This window comes from Mobula birostris, chromosome 4, assembly GCF_030028105.1.
Source record: "Mobula birostris isolate sMobBir1 chromosome 4, sMobBir1.hap1, whole genome shotgun sequence".
Classification (NCBI taxonomy): domain Eukaryota; kingdom Metazoa; phylum Chordata; class Chondrichthyes; order Myliobatiformes; family Myliobatidae; genus Mobula; species Mobula birostris.
Genome location: NC_092373.1, coordinates 143,471,876 through 143,488,948, shown reverse-complemented (window position 1 = coordinate 143,488,948; position 17,073 = coordinate 143,471,876). Strand labels below are relative to the sequence as shown.

Below are 17,073 nucleotides of genomic sequence, written 5' to 3'. Positions count from 1 at the left end.
CTTCAATCAGAGAAGTTCACAAATTTCATAGCATTAATGAAGGCTGGGAGTTGTGTGTTGAGAGGGTTGAACTGTATTGTAATATGAACAACGTGAAGGAGCAAAAGAATGCCGATTAGCTTCTTAGCTTAATGAGTGCAAGAATGTACAGTCCCTTACACAGCCTAGTAACCCTTGAAAAGCCAGCAAGTGTTCAATGAAATTGTTACAATTTTACAAAATCACTTGAGCCCTGAATGGCTGGCAATAGCTGAGAGATTTAGATTTTACAAAAGGAATGAGTCAAAAGATGAAAGCATTTCTGAATGCATTGCAGAACTGCGCAAACTTCCCCGTACTGTGACTTTAGAGATGGACTTTCTGATGTATTAGGGGTCAGGCTCATATGTGGCATGCATAGTCAAAGCAGTCAAAAGAGGCTACTGTCCAAAAGAGTCCTAACCTTAGAATGAGCATTGACCATTGCAATATTATTAGAGACTGCAGCAAAGTATGCAGAAGAACTATGAAAAAGCATGTTAGATTATGAAATGCACAAAATGTCCATGAGTGGTGCAAAAAGCCAAAGATGTTATGGAAGTGGCAAATCCTCCCATGATGCAAATGACTGTTGGTTCAAAGAAAAAAACTGCAGGAAGTGTCACAGACAAGGTCACATAAGAGAGAATGTGGAGGCAGACAAAAAGCACAACTATGTGAAAAGTCTCAAACACAAAACTCAGCAAATGCATAAAGTTACCAAATGTAAATCAGAATCAGACAACACAGAGTGTGCCAAAGGTGAATTGTCATGGCTAGAACTGCAGTGTTACTGAAGCAGATCGCAACATAATCTGGATCACAATAAATGTGTCCGGTGTAAAACTGAAAATGGAGCTGGATATGGGGTCAGCTTTGTCCATAATTCCAGAGGCAGACTACAACAGACTTTTTTCTAAGATACGATTAGAGAAGGCTTCAGTGATGCTAAAGACTTACATAGGTGGAAAACTGTCTCCCAAAAGCAAACTGAAATGTGAGGTATGGAGGCCAAACACAACAGTTAGAGCATTATGTGTTGAAAAGTGGACAGCCAGCACTTTTTGGACATGAATAGTTGAGGAAAATCCAACTAGACTGGCACTCAATCAAAGCTCTCAGTGTGACATCAACAGGCAATGGCAGCCCAAACGGTAGCAATAACTAGAGTCTGGCAAAGCTGTTTAATGCTAATGAGGTGGTGTTTGAGAAGGGGACTGGTATACTCAAAGGCATGAAGGCCAGAATTGAACTGCAACACCAAGATTCCATAAAGTGCGTCCAGTGCTTTACACATTACATCGTAAAGTGGGTGCTGAACTGCAGAGCTTGGAGGCAGCTGGAATTTTCTCCAAGGTTGAGTGGAGTGCTTGGGCCATGCCCTTTATTCTGGTGATCAAAGAAGGGAAGGCCGGAGCTGTTCGTATTTGTGGGGATTTCAAGGTGAGCATCAACCCAGTGCTGCGTACTGTGCAGTATCCCCTGCCACGAATAGAAGACACTTCTGCATCTTTGGAAAGTGGGGATATGTTCTCAAAGATTGACTTGTCATAAGCCTGTCTGCAAATGGAGATTGAGGAGTCAAGCATGAAGTTCCTCATAACCAACACTTACAAGGGACTGTCCCAGTAGAACCATCTTGTCTTTGGTGTCACATCAGCTCCAGCAATTTGGCAAAGAGCAATGGACCAAGTGCTCCAAGATATCCCAGGATACAAAGTTACCTTGATGACATCATCATGATTGGCAAGAATGATGAAGAGCACCTCCAGAACCTTGGTAAAGTGCTTACCAGGCTAAGTGAATATGGTTTGTGCTTAAAGAGAGAGAAATGTGTTTTTCAAGGATGAAATCTCATACTGTGGACATGTCATTGATGAACATGGCTTACATACAGTGAGTCACAAGAGAAGATTGAAGCAGTGCTACAGGCACCCAGACGGGAAAATGAGTCACAACTCAGGCCCTCATTGGGCCTTGTAAACTACAACCACCAGTTTCTCCCAAGCATTGCTACAGTGCTGCACCCATTGAAAGCACTGTTACAGACAGGAGCAAAGTGGGAATGGTCAGAAAGATGTGAAAAAGCATTCAAGGAAACAAAGACTAATAACATCAGATGAACTGCTCACCCATTATGACCCACCTCTGCCAATCAGACTGGCATGTGATGCATTCCCTTACGGCACTGGCACCATTCTATCACACATTATGAAAGATGGATCTGAACACCCAATTGCGCTTGTTTCAAGATCACTGACAAGTGCAGAACGCAACAACCCACAGATCGACCGAGAGGCCCTTAGTCTAGTATGGGGAATAAAGAAGTTACACCACTAACTCTACTGACAGAAGTTTATGCTGATGACAGATCACCAGCTCCTTGTGTCCATTTTCAATCCCAGGAAGGGAATCCCAGTGATGGCTGCTACCCGGTTGCAATGTTGGGCACTTCTCCTAGGCACCCACTCTTTTGACATAGAGTTCAAGGGGAACCAAACAACACAGCAATTCTGATGGCTTGTCACGTCTTCCACTGTTGGCAACTGAAGAAGAAAAGTTTTCACCTGCGACCTTGCAGCAGTGTTCCACACCACATAGGTGGACCAGTCACCGGTAACAAATTCTGAAATGCAAAGGGAAACAAGGAATGACCCAACACTGTCAAAAGTCTATGAATTCACCAAGGATGGCAAGTTCATGATATCCTATGTTTCCATAATTCCCAGGAAGATGAGACTAACTGTCAGTATGTCAGAGAACGCTGATGTGTGTAACTCATCTTGTGGTTCCCTCTAAACTACGTACCAGAGTGTTAGAAAATCTGCGTGAAGGACACCTGGGTACTGTCAAGATGAAGTTTCACCCAGAGCTTCATGTGGTGGCCGGGAATATATAAACAGATTGAAGACTTGGCCAAAAGCTGTTCGGGATGCCAAAAAGTTCAAAACATATTCCCACAGGCACCATAACACCTATGCGAGCGGCCGTCATCACCACAGCAAAGAGTACATATTGGCTTTGCTGGGCCATTCATGGACTCCATGTTTCTGATTGCTGTGGATGCTCATTCAAAGTAGCTGAGGTTATACCAATGAAGTCAACCACCTCAGCAAAGACTGCCTCTGCTCTGAAGACTATCTTAACCAGAAACAGCTTACCAGAACAAATAGTGAGTGACAACAGACCACAATACACATCAGAAGAATTCTGACTGTTCATGAAGAAAAATGGCATCAGACATTTCAAGTCAGCTCCTCACCACCCAGCAATGAATGGGTTAGCAGAAAGGTTTATCCAAATCTTCAAGAAGTCTATTAAAGTGACAGATAAGGAGGGCATTTCTCTACAACACAAGGTGTAAATCTTCCTTTTTCTGTGTATCGGAACTCTGTTCATGCGATGACAAATCAAACTGCTGTAATGCTATTCATGAACAGGAATCTGAGATCGCACATAGATCTCCTGAAACCAGATCTCTGAAGGGAAGTGCAGAATAAACAGTTCACCCAGTTGCCAAGTGAAGCAGCAAGGAGCTTCTAGATTGGACAGGAAGTCCTAGCACATGACAAGTAGACATCCGGTAGGATAACTACAAGAGCTGAACCACTGATGTACACAGTAGATGTTGGAGATCAGACTTGGAGACGTCATGTGGACCAGATACTGGATGCTCAACCGAAGAACACACCTGAGTCGAATGAATCCAACAAGATGGACACATTACAGTCACCAGACTTGCCCCTCAGTGATGATGTCACTGACAGCAACATGACACCAGAAACCAAGAACGTTGTCTTAGACAAGACACCATCAAACCCGATGCCACTCAACAGCCCAGAGGCACTGATGCACTTTCAATTACTCCAAAAGACTGGAAGTAGGGTAAATACTGAAAGGCTTTTATTCGCAGTAAAATGTGACCTCCAGCATGCTGAGTGTCTGCCCCTGGACTGAGGAGGAGGAGCAATGGCAAAATCGCCTTTATTCAGGGATGGTGAAGGGGAACCGCGAGTACTCGTCGGTAACGTTAAGAAAGTACACATTGAGGTCAGTGGAGGGAAGAGGGCCCTTAAAGTCAACACTCAGTTGCTCAAAGGGGCAGGTGGCCTTGATTAGTTGTGCCTTCTCGGGTCGGTAGAAGTGCGGTTTGCACTCTGCGCACACTTGGCAGTCCCTGGTCATCGTCCTGATCTCCTCAAGGGAGTAAGGCAGGTTCTGGGCTTTCACGAAGTGGAAAAGCTGGGTGACCCCCAGGTGGCAAATATCTACATGTAGGGCGTACAGCCAGTTGATCTGCGCGCTGGCGCACGTTCCCCGGGATAGGGCATCGGAGGGCTCGTTGAGCTTCCCAGGCCTGTGCATGATGTCATAGTTGAAGGTGGAGAGTTCGATTCTCCACCTCAGGATTTTATCATTTTTGATTTTGCCCCGCTGTTGGTTATTAAACATGAATGCGACTGAGCACTGGTCAGTTAGCAGCGTGAACCTTTTGTCGGCGAGATAGTGCCTCCAGTGCCTAATAGCTTCCACTATGGCCTGGGCCTCTTTCTCTACCGCAGAGTGCCGAATTTCAGGGCCTTGAAGGGTACGGAAGAAGAATGCCACTGGTCTTCCCGCCCGGTTGAGGGTAGCAGCCAGTGCAAAGTCGGAGGCGTCACTCTCTACTTGGAAGGGAACAGCCTCATCCACCGCATGCATTGCTGCTTTGGCAATGTCCCCTTTTATGCGGCTAAAGGCCCTACGGGCCTCGGCTGAGAGGGGGAATGTGGTGGACTTGACCAGGGGGCGGGCCTTGTCTGCGTAGTTAGAGACCCATTGGGCGTAATATGAAAAGAAGTCCAGGCACCTTTTGAGGGCTCTGAGGATGTTGGGAAGAGGGAATTCCAACAGGGGGCACATACAGTCGGGGTCAGGGCCAATGACTTCGTTCTCCACGACACACCCAAGGATAGCAAGTCCGGTGGTCCCGAATACACACTTGTCCTTGTTATAGGTGAGATTGAAAGCTTTGGCCGCTTGGAGAAACTTTTGGAGGTTGTTGTCGTGATCCTGCTGGTCGTGACCGCAGATGGTGATGTTATCCAGATATGGGAATGTGGCCTTCAGTTGGCACTGGTCCACCATCCGGTCCATTGGCCTCTGGAAGACAGATACACCATTCGTGACACCGAAGGGGATGTGCAGGAAGTGATAAAGCCTGCCGTCTGCCTCGAAGGCAGTGTAAGGGCGGTCCTCCCGGCGGATGGGGTGCTGATGGTAAGCGGATTTTAGGTCTATGGTCGAGTACACCTTGTACTGTGCTATCTGATTGACCATATCCGCGGTGTGGGGTAGAGGGTACGCGTCAAGCTGCGTGAACCTATTGATGGTCTGGCTATAGTCCACGACCATCCTATGCTGCTCCCTGTTCCGAACAACCACCACCTGCGCCCTCCAAGGACTTGTGCTTGCCTCAATGACCCCCTCCCTGAGCAGCCGCTCCACCTCCGACTTAATGAAAGCTCTGTCCCCCGCGCTGTACCTCCTGCTTTTAGTTGCCACAGGTTTACAGTCGGGGGTCAGGTTGGCGAACAGCGGTGGGGGAGGGATCCTGAGAGTGGAGAGGCCGCAAGTGGTGTCGGTAGTGCGGCTGTTGGCATGATGTTGGGTGGGATGTGCAGGTCGATGTGTGGGGGTGGTCAGTAGCGGGGTATGTGACATATCCCTACAAAACTGGGGATTTACGACAGTAATTGGTGGGAGGGCCCATCATTCTCCATTGTCACGCTTTCCAGGTGGCTCTGGAAGTCGAGCCCCAATAGCACAGAGGCACACAGTTGAGGCATGACCAGTAACGTAAAGTCCCGATATTCTGTGCCCTGCACCACTAGCGTCGCTACACAACCCCCCCCCCCCCCCGGATGTCTGTTGTATGCGACCCGGAGGCCATGGTGACCCTCTGACTTACCGGCCGTATCACGAGTCTGCAATGCTGCACCGCGTCCGGGTGGATAAAACTCTCCGTGCTGCCTGTGTCAAACAGGCAGCTTGTCCTGTGCCCCTCCACCAGGATGTCCATCATTGACCTTGCCAGCTGGTGGGGAGCGCTTTGTTCGAGGGTCACGGAGGCCAGGGTTGAGTCACTGTCCTGGTCCGGCGCGGTGAGGTGCCCCGTGAGCACCCGTTGGTCGTAGGAGGTGGGAGGTGACGCCGACCAAGATTGCTGCCCCCATGTCTCGCACGTGGTGGCAGCGTGCAGGGAAGATGGCGGCAGGGAAGATGACAACCCCCATGCCTCACACGTGGCGCTACTCAACCCCGCTTGCGGTTTGGACTTACAGACCTTGGCGAAGTGGCCCTTCTTTCCGCAGCTGGAGCAGGTAGCTTCTCGGGCCAGGCAGCATTTCCGGGGGTGCTTCTCAAGTCCGCAGAAGTAGCACTTCATGGACTCACGACTGGCAGCAGCTGAGGTCGATTCGCCGGCGGGTTGCAGGGTCTGCAGCACCCACAAGGCTGTGGGGGGATCGCGTGACTGGAGAGCCTCAGAGTTATGCAGAGCAGCCTCCAGCGTGTCAGCCAGCTCCATCACCGAACTTAAGGTAAGATCAGCTTTTTCCAGCAGCCGCTGGCGCACATACACTGACCTGGTCCCCGTGACAAAGGCGTCTCTCACTAGGAGTTCTGCATGCTGTCCTGCTGTCAGCCCCTGGCAATCGCAGTCCTGCACAAGCGTCCGTAGTGCCCAGACAAACTCAGCACTTGATTCCCTGGGCCGCTAGTGCCGAGTCGCTAAGCGATGCCGCGCGTAGATCATTGAGTAGACCCGTGGACTGACCCTGGAGAGTAGAACTCTGCGCTTTGCTGTGGGGTCGATCACTTCAATTGCCTCTAGGTATGATTCGAAGCGAGCCAGCCAGAGTTCGAAAGCGTTTCCAGCTTCAGGTGTTTGTGGGTTGAGGTCTAACTTGTCGGGTTTCAGAGCGCGTTCCATGCTTTAAAATTACTGCGAATAAAATTGATGCACCTTCAATTACTCCAAAAGACAGGAAGTAGGGTAAATACTGAAAGGCTTTTATTCCCAGTAAAATGCGACCTCCATGCTGAGTGTCTGCCCCTGGACTGAGGAGGAGGAGCAATAGCGAAATCGCCTTTATTCAGGGTTCTGTGGGAGGAGCCACAGAGGCAGTCAGCAGAGGGGCGTGCCCAGGCATGTCCAGACAGGTAACCCTGTTACAACATATATATATAGTTTACCACAGGCACTATCCTGAAAGAAGCAGAACGCCACGCAAAATACTAAACCTTTAGAACTCTGATGTTGTTATGGACTGTTATTGTGAAAGCAGGTTTATTTGGAATATGGGTTTATGAAAGGGAAAATCAATGTTTTGTACATATACAGTTTTATTGTCTGTTAACCTAACAAGGGAGGAACTGTAATGGTGGATCTATTTCTTTTATGGCAATGATAGCCCCCCCCCCTTAGCACTATCTATTGATCTGTTGTCTATACATGCATATGGATCTCTCTCCCTCCCGTTGCAGTGTGAGTACACCAGTTAAAGCCATCACCCACGTGCATGCCTTTATTTAATTGATCTGTGCACAGATCCAACATGTACGACTCCTTATGGATGACCATTGCCAAGCAGCATTGAGCCCTCCATTCACATTAGGTTGGGCACAAGACAGATGTAGCTTAGTGAAAAGCTTTACTCTTACAATTCAGCATACAGATCTTGAGAAAGAGTCATAAAGAAATACAGCCTGAAAAAAGGCTCATCGGTCTACCAAGCCGACATTGACCATGAATGCCCATTTTACACAAATCCTATCCCAAAATCCTTTTATTTTCCTCAAATTTCCATCAACTCACCCCAAGGTTCTGTGGATCCACAGACGAGGAGCGACTACAGCGGCCAAATTACCTATCAACACACATCTTATTGTGACGTGGGAGGAAATTCATCCAGGCACACTGGGAATGTTCAGTCTCCACAAGGACAACACCTAATGTCAGGATTAAATCTGTACCTATGGGAGCCATAAAACTGCGGCAATACCAGACCATCACTATACAGACGTAAATCTGTACCTGACAGGAGAGATAAGGGGCAAAAAAACAAACTGCTGAGGGACCTCAACTAGTCAAGCAGCATTTGTGGTGGCAAACCGATGGTCAACTTTTCCAGTCATGACCCTACATTTGGACTGGGGGTGTGAAACCACAAGAAAGATTGGTGGACATAGGCTGGTAGGTGATAGGAGGAAGCAGGTAAAGTGGGGAATGGTGGGCTGATAACACTGGGCAGGAGGATGGGGGCAAATCTTCAACACAGAGGCTGCAAGGCGATTGCTGGAGATAGACAGTGTGGATAGAGCCAAGTGGGAAGGGGAGAGGAGGGGTGAGGCCAAGACTGAGATTGGAAGGTAATAGGTGGAAACAGATCAGTGAAGGAAGATGTGCAGATGAAGCCAGATGGCGATGGTGATAGGGAGGGTCGGGGGGTAGGCCAGGGAAGAAGCAGCCAAGGTGGATAGGTATTTGGGTGATAGGCAGATGGAAATGGGAAAGGGGCATTGCTTTTTATCTCCTGCTCTACCAGAGATCAGTTTGTAATCTCCACAGACCTTCACAGGTGCAGAGACTACGATTTGATCCGGAACTTGGTTGCTATAAAGAGTTTGCACACTTTTCAGTTGACTCTGGTTTCTTCCCCCATTCCAAAGAAAAAGTGGTTGGCTAAATAATTATTTCAAATTACTCAGTGCAGCTGGGTAGGGAAAGCAGCAGAGAAGATTTGATGGGGATATGAGAGAGACTAAATTACAGAGCTACAAGGAAAGGAGAATGGGATTGTTGGAGTACGAATGACCTTTCTCTGTGCCGTAATAAATAAGAACTTGGCGGTCACATTGGCTTTAGCTACCAATATTAAAGGTATCATCCAGTTACTCTGTGCCACGTTCACCTATACCCAATCTGCTAAAAGTCTGCTGAGTTCTTTTTTTCATTGCTGAAGTTATTGGCCTGGATTTACAGTAGATTGGCTTGGCATTTGATTTAATATGCACAATGTTATCATAAAAGATAATGGAGGGGTGTGCTTCCATGTTAAAGGCATTAAATATGTTGTGCAGTATTTACTTTGTTATTTATTGAAATGCATCATATTTACTTGATTGAGAGTTGTTTTTATAGCAGTGCTTTTTTCTGATGAGACTGAAATTTGGCTGAGTGGTGTCAAACAACCTCTCACTCAATGTCAACTAAACCACAGAGCTGATTATAGACTTCGGAAGAAGGAAACAGTGGTCCATGAGCCAATCCTCATCGGAGGATCAGAGGTACATAGGGTTATCAACTTTAATTTCCTCAGTATTATTATTTTGGAGGACCTGTTCTGGACTCAGAACGCAAGTGCAGTTACGAAGAAAGCACAGCAGCACCTCTATTTCCTTAGGGGCTTACGAAGATTTGGCATGACATCCAAAACTTTGACAAACTTTTATAGATTTGTAGTGGAGAGTATATTGATGGCTGCATCACGGCCTGGTATGGAAACACCAATGCTCTTGAATGGAAAATCCTACAAAAAGTAGTGGATATAGTCCAGTCCATCACGGATAAATCCCTCCCCACCACTGAGCACATCTACATGAAACACCATCACAGGAAAGCAGCATCTATCATCAGGGTCCCCCACCACCCAGGCCATGCTCTCTTCTCACTGCTCCCATCAGGAAGAAGGTACAAGAGCCTCAGGACTCACGCCACCAGATACAGGAACAGTTACTACCCCTCAACCATCAGAACTGTGAACCAAAAGGAATATCTTCATTCGACTTCACTTGCCCCATAATTGAAATTTTCCCACAACCAATGGACTCAAATTTCAAGGACTCTTGTCTCATGTTCTCAATAATTACTGATTATTTATTTATTATTACTGTTTCTTCATTTTCTATTTGCACTGTTTATTGTCTTCTGCTCTCTGGTTGAACACCCTCGTTGGGCGGCACATCTCCTCCATCTCCAAAAGGATCCTACCACTAATCATATCTTCACCTCCGCCACCGCCCCCCCCCAACTCTGCTTTCCACAGGGATCACTCCCTCGGCAATTCCCTTGTCCAATCAATTCTCCCTAACCTCCCTCCCAGCATTTACCCCTGCAAGCAGCCTCTCAGAGCTACACCTGCCCACAAACCTCCTTCCTCACCTCCACTTAGGGCCCCAAACAGTCCTTCAAGGTGAGGCAACTTTTCACCTGCAAATCTGCTGGGGATGTCTATTGCATCCAGTGCTCCTGATGCAGCCTCCTCTACACTGGGGAGGCCCATCGTACATGAGGTGACCGCTTCGTTGAGCACGTCTGCTCTATCCGCCACAAGCGGAATTTCCTGGTGGCCAAACATTTTAATTCTGATTCCCATTCCCATTCTGATATGTTGGTCTACGGTCTCCTCATATTATATCCCATCTGGATAACCTCCAACCTGATGGCATGAATATCGACCTCTCCTTGCGGTAAATAAATGCCCCACCCCCTTCCTCTATTCCTCGCTACCTATCACATCCCCCTGGGCCCCCTCTTCCTTCCCTTTCTCCTTTGGTCTGCTCCCTTCTCCTATCAAGCTCTTTCTTCTCCAGCCTGTGACCTTTCCTACCCACCTGGCTTCACCTATCATCTTCCAGCTATCCTCCTTCCCCTCCCCCCATCTTTTTATTCTGGCATCTTACCCCCTTCTTTCTCAGTTCTGACGAAGGATCTCAGCCAGAAACGTCGACTGTTTAATCATTTCCATAGATGCTGCCTGACCTGCTGAGTTCCTCCCACATTTTATTTGTGTGTTGCTTTGGATTTCCAGCATCTACAGACTTTCTTGTGTTTGTGGTCTTTCATTCATTCTGTTATAGTTATTATTCTATAGACTTATTGAACATGTCCACAATAAAATTAATTTCAGGGTTGAGTATAGTGACATATGTGTACTTTGATAATAAAATTTACTTTGAACTTTCCAGCTTTTCAAGCATTCTAAGATTATTTGCAATGAAAACAAATGTACCATTCAAACTATAGACACTTACAGGCATATTTCTGTATGATTTGATTCTCTGCAGCACGTTCTATTTTTAGAGACTCCCTCCATAGATTTAGTTCTAGATTTAGAAAAGGATCTTGGCAATTGTAGGGATAACTTGCAGAGGACTGAAAAGCTTGAGCATGTAGATATTAAGAAAGAGGATGTGCTGGAGCTTTTGGAAGGCATCAAGTTGGATAAGTCACCAGGACCAGACGAGATGTACCCCAGGCTACTGTGGGAGGCGAGGAAGGAGATTGCTGATCCTCTGGCGATGATCTTTGCATCATCAATGGGGACAGGAGAGGTTCCGGAGGATTGGAGGGTTGCGGATGTTGTTCCTTATTCAAGAAAGGGAGTAGATATGGACCAGGAAATTGTAGACCTGTGAATCTTACTTCAGTGGTTGGTAAGTTGATGGCGAAGATCCTGAGAGGCAGCATTTATGAACATTTGGAGAGGTATAATATGATTAGGAATAGTCAGCATGGCTTTGTCAAGGGCAGGTCATGCCTTACGAGCCTGATCAAATTTTTTGAGGATGTGACTAAACACATTGATGAACGTAGAGCAGTAGATGTAGTGTATATGGATTTGAGCAAGACATTTGATAAGGTACCTCATGCAAGGCTTATTGAGAAAGTAAGGAGGCATGGGATCCAAGGGGACATTGCTTTGTGAATCCAGAACTGGCTTGCCCACAGAAGGCAAAGAGTGGCTGTAGACGGGTCATATTCTGCATGGAGGTTGATGACCAGTGGAGTGCCTCAGGAATCTGTTCTGGGACCCCTACTCTTCATGATTTTTATAAATGACCTGGATGAGGATGGTTTAGTAAATTTGCTGATGACACGAAGATTGACAGTGTTGTGGATAGTGTGGAGGGCTGTCAGAGGTTACAGTGGGACATTGATAGGATGCCAAACTGGGCTGAGAAGTGGCAGATGGAGTTCAACCCAGATAAGTGTGAGGTGGTTCATTTCAGAAGGTCAAAAATGATGGCAGAATATAGTATTAATTGTAAGACTCTTGGCAGTGTGGAGGATCAGAGGGATCTTGGGGTCTGAGTCCATAGGACACTCAAAGCTGCTACACAGGTAGACTCTGTGGTTAAGAAGGCATACGGTGTATTGGCCTTCATCAATCGTGGGATTGAGTTTAGGAGCCTAAAGGTAGTGTTGCAGCTATATAGGACCCTGGTCAGACCCCATTTGGAGCACTGTGCTCAGTTCTGGTCGCCTCACTACAGGAAGGATGTGGAAACCATAGAAAGGGTGCAGAGGAGATTTACAAGGATGTTGCCTGGATTGGAGAGCATGCCTTGTGAGAATAGGTCGAGTGAATTTGCCCTTTTCTCCTTGGAGCGACCGAGGATGAGAAGTGACCTGATAGAGGTGTACAAGATGATGAGAGGCATTGATTGTGTGGATAGTCAGAGGCTTTTTCCCAGGGCTGTAATGGCTAGCACGAGAGGGCACAGTTTTAAGGTGCTTGGAAGTAGGTACAGAGGAGATGTCAGGGGTAAGTTTTTTTTACGCAGAGAGTGGTGAGTGCGTGGAATGGGTTGCCGGTGGCGGTGGTGGAGGCGGATACGATAGGGTCTTTTAAGAGACTCCTGGACGGGTGCATGGAGCTCTGAAAAATAGAGGGCTATGGGTAACCCAAGGTAATGTCTAAGGTAAGGACATATTCGGCACAGCTTTGTGGGCAGAAGGGCCAATATTGTGCTGTAGGTTTTCTATGTTTCTATGTTTGAACATTAAACCTTTAAAATTATAAATCTTGGATGACACATGCTCATCCATTAGTTCACACATGCAAACATACAGTGCAATGCACCATCCAGAATTTGCAGTACCCCACAGAGCTAATTGTCTCACTAGATCAGTAACTTTCCACCATCTCTGATGGTGCTGAGCTGTGATTTTGTAACTTCTCCATCACTTTGATTGTCCTCAGGAGGCAGTGTTACATTGAGTATCTGGCCCGACTTCCACCAAACAGACGTACTCTTTACACCACTGTATGACTGCATCCCACACATCTTCCCCCTTGCCCTCTATTTCATATTCCTCTCCTTTTGCAGTACAAACTGAAAGGATCCTGTATTTTATCATAACCGTGGCACGAGGCCTCACAGTGTGGGCCATACCCTGCAGTTTAATTCCAGGGGTGTCAGCACCCACAACAGTAACTATGACAGTATGAGATGAGCAAGTGCCACCACCGCCCTGCTGTCTGCTCCCCAGCCACTGTTCAACCTACGATTACAATACCTGATGGCTAATCAAGTGAGATGGGAGTGCAGCCGCTGAGGAGCTGTGCTCCAGTTTGGGCTCGCGCTCTTACAGTGCAAGGTCAATAACACACAGCATGTCAAGGGTTACAATATGATTCACAGAGCCTACCTCCTGTCCTCTAAAAGCTGAGATAGGAGAGTCTAGCTCCAGATGGTGGAGTAAATGCAGCGTCTTGTTAAAATTGTCTACCAGCAATAACTAGTTAATGTTTCGATGCAAACAGCTGCATCTCCACGCAGATTAATACTCCCTTCTCATACTGACATTCAAGACTGTTTGGGGATTTTGATGCAGCTTCCAGAGCAATGTGGTGTGCCACACTCATTCTTTTATGTCGGATGGAGAGGTGGTACCAAATGATACTTCACTCCAAGCTCAGCACAAACAAATTCAGCACCTAAAAAGCTTGCATTTTAACCAACAAGCATTCTGCTGGAGAAACTCAGCAGGTCAAGCAGCAACTGAGGGGAAGAAATTGTCAACCTTTCAGATCAAAACCCTGCATAAGAACCTTCCAATCTGACCTAAAACATCGACAACTCCTTTCCTCACCCAGATGCTGCTCAACTCACTAAGTACTTGCAACAGATTGTTGCTCCAGATTCCAGCACCTGCCATCTCCTGTATCTCCAACCCTGCATTTTAATTTGGTTTTGGCTCAATGCGGAATTGCCATTTTGAGGTTAGGAAATCCAGAAGAATGTGTTGCCCAGAAATTCAAAATGCTTTTAATTTCTTCTTGAATGTTTCCCTTATTGCAAGGTCTGGGCCTGACGACCAGGGAATTTTCACAGCTCTATTCCACAGCCAAATGGCTTGAGTGGATTACTGGGGAATAACACTTCTAATTGGAGGTAGAATGCGATCACAGTGGGTACCGATTGTACTAAGTAATTTTCAGAGGAATTTGTCACAATAAAGGAATGCAGGGCACATATAAACTCTACCGTGTACAATGTACACAACTCTGTGCACAGTAGGATAGACATCATAACAATAAACAAGGATTTTCTTTGTTACCTCTGCTATAGTGGAATTAGTGGAGGAAGTGAGGTAGGGCTCAGATGATGGAGGAGAGAATGTGATGGGTTTCCTCTGGAACAGACAATGGAATAGACTCAGATAGGGAGAATCTGATTTTGGGTCAAGGGCTTCAGGGGATGGAGTACTGAAGAGCCAAAAATAGATCAAGCAGAATATATCAAAAGATGACTGGTTCATTCTTAGCATTTATCTGAACAGTTGTGAGCTATGTTAATTATATCAAATAAGTTACAGCCTTCATCAGCGTTTTCAAGATTCAAGATTCAAAAAACTTTGTCATTCTAACCGTACATCAGCTCTGCAGGGCAGAATGAGACAGTGTTTCCCAGGAGCAGTGCAATCATAACATAACAAACGCGACACTAAATGATAAACATAACAATAAATAGCAAAACACAACAGCCACATGTCAGTTAAAATCAAGTTATAAGTGTCCAGTGCAAGTTAAAAGTGTCCAAAGCAGAGTCAGGTGGAGCAGCTATTTAGCAGTCTGACTGCCTGTGGGAGGAAGCCGTTTAGTAGTCTTGTGGTTTTAGTTTTGATGCTCCTGTAACGTTTGCCTGATGGCAGAAGAACAAACAGTTCATGGGGAGGGTGTGAGGGGTCTTTAATGATGTACCGTGTCTTCTGGAGGCATCAACTCTGAAAGAGGTCTTGGACAGAAGGTAGGGAGACCCCAATAACCTTCTCTGCTCCCCTAACCACCCTCTGCAAGGCTTTTTTGTCGACAGCACTGCAGCTGGAGTACCAGGTTGTGATGCAAAAGGTCAGCACACTCTCAACCACGCCTCTGTAGAATGTAGTTAAGATGTTAGTGGGGAGTGATGCTTGTTTAAGCTTCCTCAGAAAGTGCAATCTCTGCTGCCGTTGACAATAATTACCAAGAATGAAAATGCCAAGGTTGCTAATTTTCCCTTCCTTAGTTTGCTTCCATTGTAATATTTGCCACAGCCAATAAATAATATATGGAAGCTTGGTAGTTGGGCCTTGTCGGTTTCAGCTTGGTGTTAATAATAATCATCAACAATCTTGAAAGTTCCTCAGTTTTTTCATTTATTTATTTATTGAGATACTGTGCAGAAAAGGCCCTTCTGGCCCTTCAAGCTGCATCACCCAGCAATCCCCTGATTTAACCTTAACCCAATCACAGGACAATTTACAAATACCAATTAACCTACCAACTGATACATCTTTAGACCAAGCCCTCCCCCCCACTTTCTACCTTTCCGAAGAGATCCCTCCCTACACGACTCACTTGTCCACACGTTCCTCCCCACTGACCTCCCTCCTGTCACTCATCCTTGCAAGCCGAACAAGTGCTACACCTCCTCCCTCACTACTATCCAGGGCCCTAAACAGTCCTTCCAGGCTTGGCAACACTTCACCTGTGAGACTGCTGGGGTCATTTACTGTGTTCGGTGTTCCTGTAAATTGGTGAGACATGACATAGACAGGGAGACCGCTTTGCTGAGCGGCTACGCTCCGTTCACCAGAAGAAGTGGGATCTCCCAGAGGCCACACACTTTAATTCCATTTCCCATTCCCATTCTGATATGTCCATCCATGGCCACCTCCACTGATGAGGTTACACTTACGTTGGAGGAATAACACTTTATATTTTGGGTAGCCTCCTACCAGATGGTATGAACATTTATTTCTCAAACTTCCAGTAATGCCCTGTACCCCTCCCCTTCACCATTTCCCATTCCCTTATCCCTCTCTCACTTTATCTCCTTGCTCACCCATTGCCTGCATCTGGTGCTCTTCCCCCACCCCCTTTTCATTCTTCCGTGGCATTCTGCCTCTTTCACCAATCAAATTCTCAGTTCTTTACATCATCCCTCCTCCTCCAGGTTTCACCTATCACTTAGCGTTTCTCTCTCCCCTCCCGCCACCTTTTAAATCTACTCCTCAGCTATTTTTTCTCCAGTCCTGCCAAAGGGTTTCGGCCTGAAACATGGATTGTACTCTTTTCCTAGATGCTGCCTGGCCTGCTGAGTTCCTCCAGTATTTCGTGTGTGTTGCTTGGACTTCCAGCACCTGCAGATTTTCTCTTGTTTGTTTTCATCTTTGGACTGTGGGAGGAAACCGTGACACCCAAAGGAAACCCACGCAGTCACGAGGAGAACGTACATAATCTTTACAGGCAGAGGCGAGAATTAAACCCTGTCACAGGGCGACCGTGCTGCCCCCCAGTTCTACTCGTAGGTAACAGGTCACTGTATTGGCAACTATGGAAAACCTCTGAGAGAGAATCCTACAAAGTCAATACTAATCTAGGACAAATAAAGATCAGATCTAGTTAAGTATAATGAGCTTTGACCTAAACTCTACACAATTGCTTTTTTTCAGCTCAAGATACATTCTTAAGAACAAGATCACTAATTGAAACATTACTAAAAGACATCATAATAACAATATGTTTAGAAAACTAGATTACTGACAGCACTGTGATGCCAGGAACCTGACCCTCACACGACTCAGTGTGGAGAGGCTAACTGTGAAGTCTGGTATTGAGCAGTCCGGGAGAACTGTGTGGCCACTCATGCTGAGAAAATGGAGCTCGGGGCTGCACACTAAATTATATGTGTCATTTGAAAATGAGTTATTTTGGGGTGTGAGTATTGACATGCTGAGGTAGA

The 17,073-nt window shown here is 46.4% G+C and overlaps 1 protein-coding gene across 4 annotated transcripts in view; it reads right to left on the bottom strand.

Annotated features, from left to right (window-relative positions):
• The window catches only part of inpp4b (inositol polyphosphate-4-phosphatase type II B), an 813,686-nt gene that overhangs the window by 686,731 nt on the left and 109,882 nt on the right, over window positions 1–17,073 (bottom strand). The window contains exon 1 of one of the 4 annotated variants that reach the window (XM_072256174.1): window positions 5,969–5,994. The exons of the other annotated variants lie outside the window; for them this stretch is intronic. The gene's annotated coding sequence lies outside the window, so the exon portion shown is untranslated. Of the gene's footprint in view, window positions 1–5,968; window positions 5,995–17,073 lie in introns of those variants that run through there. 4 annotated transcript variants of the gene reach the window in all.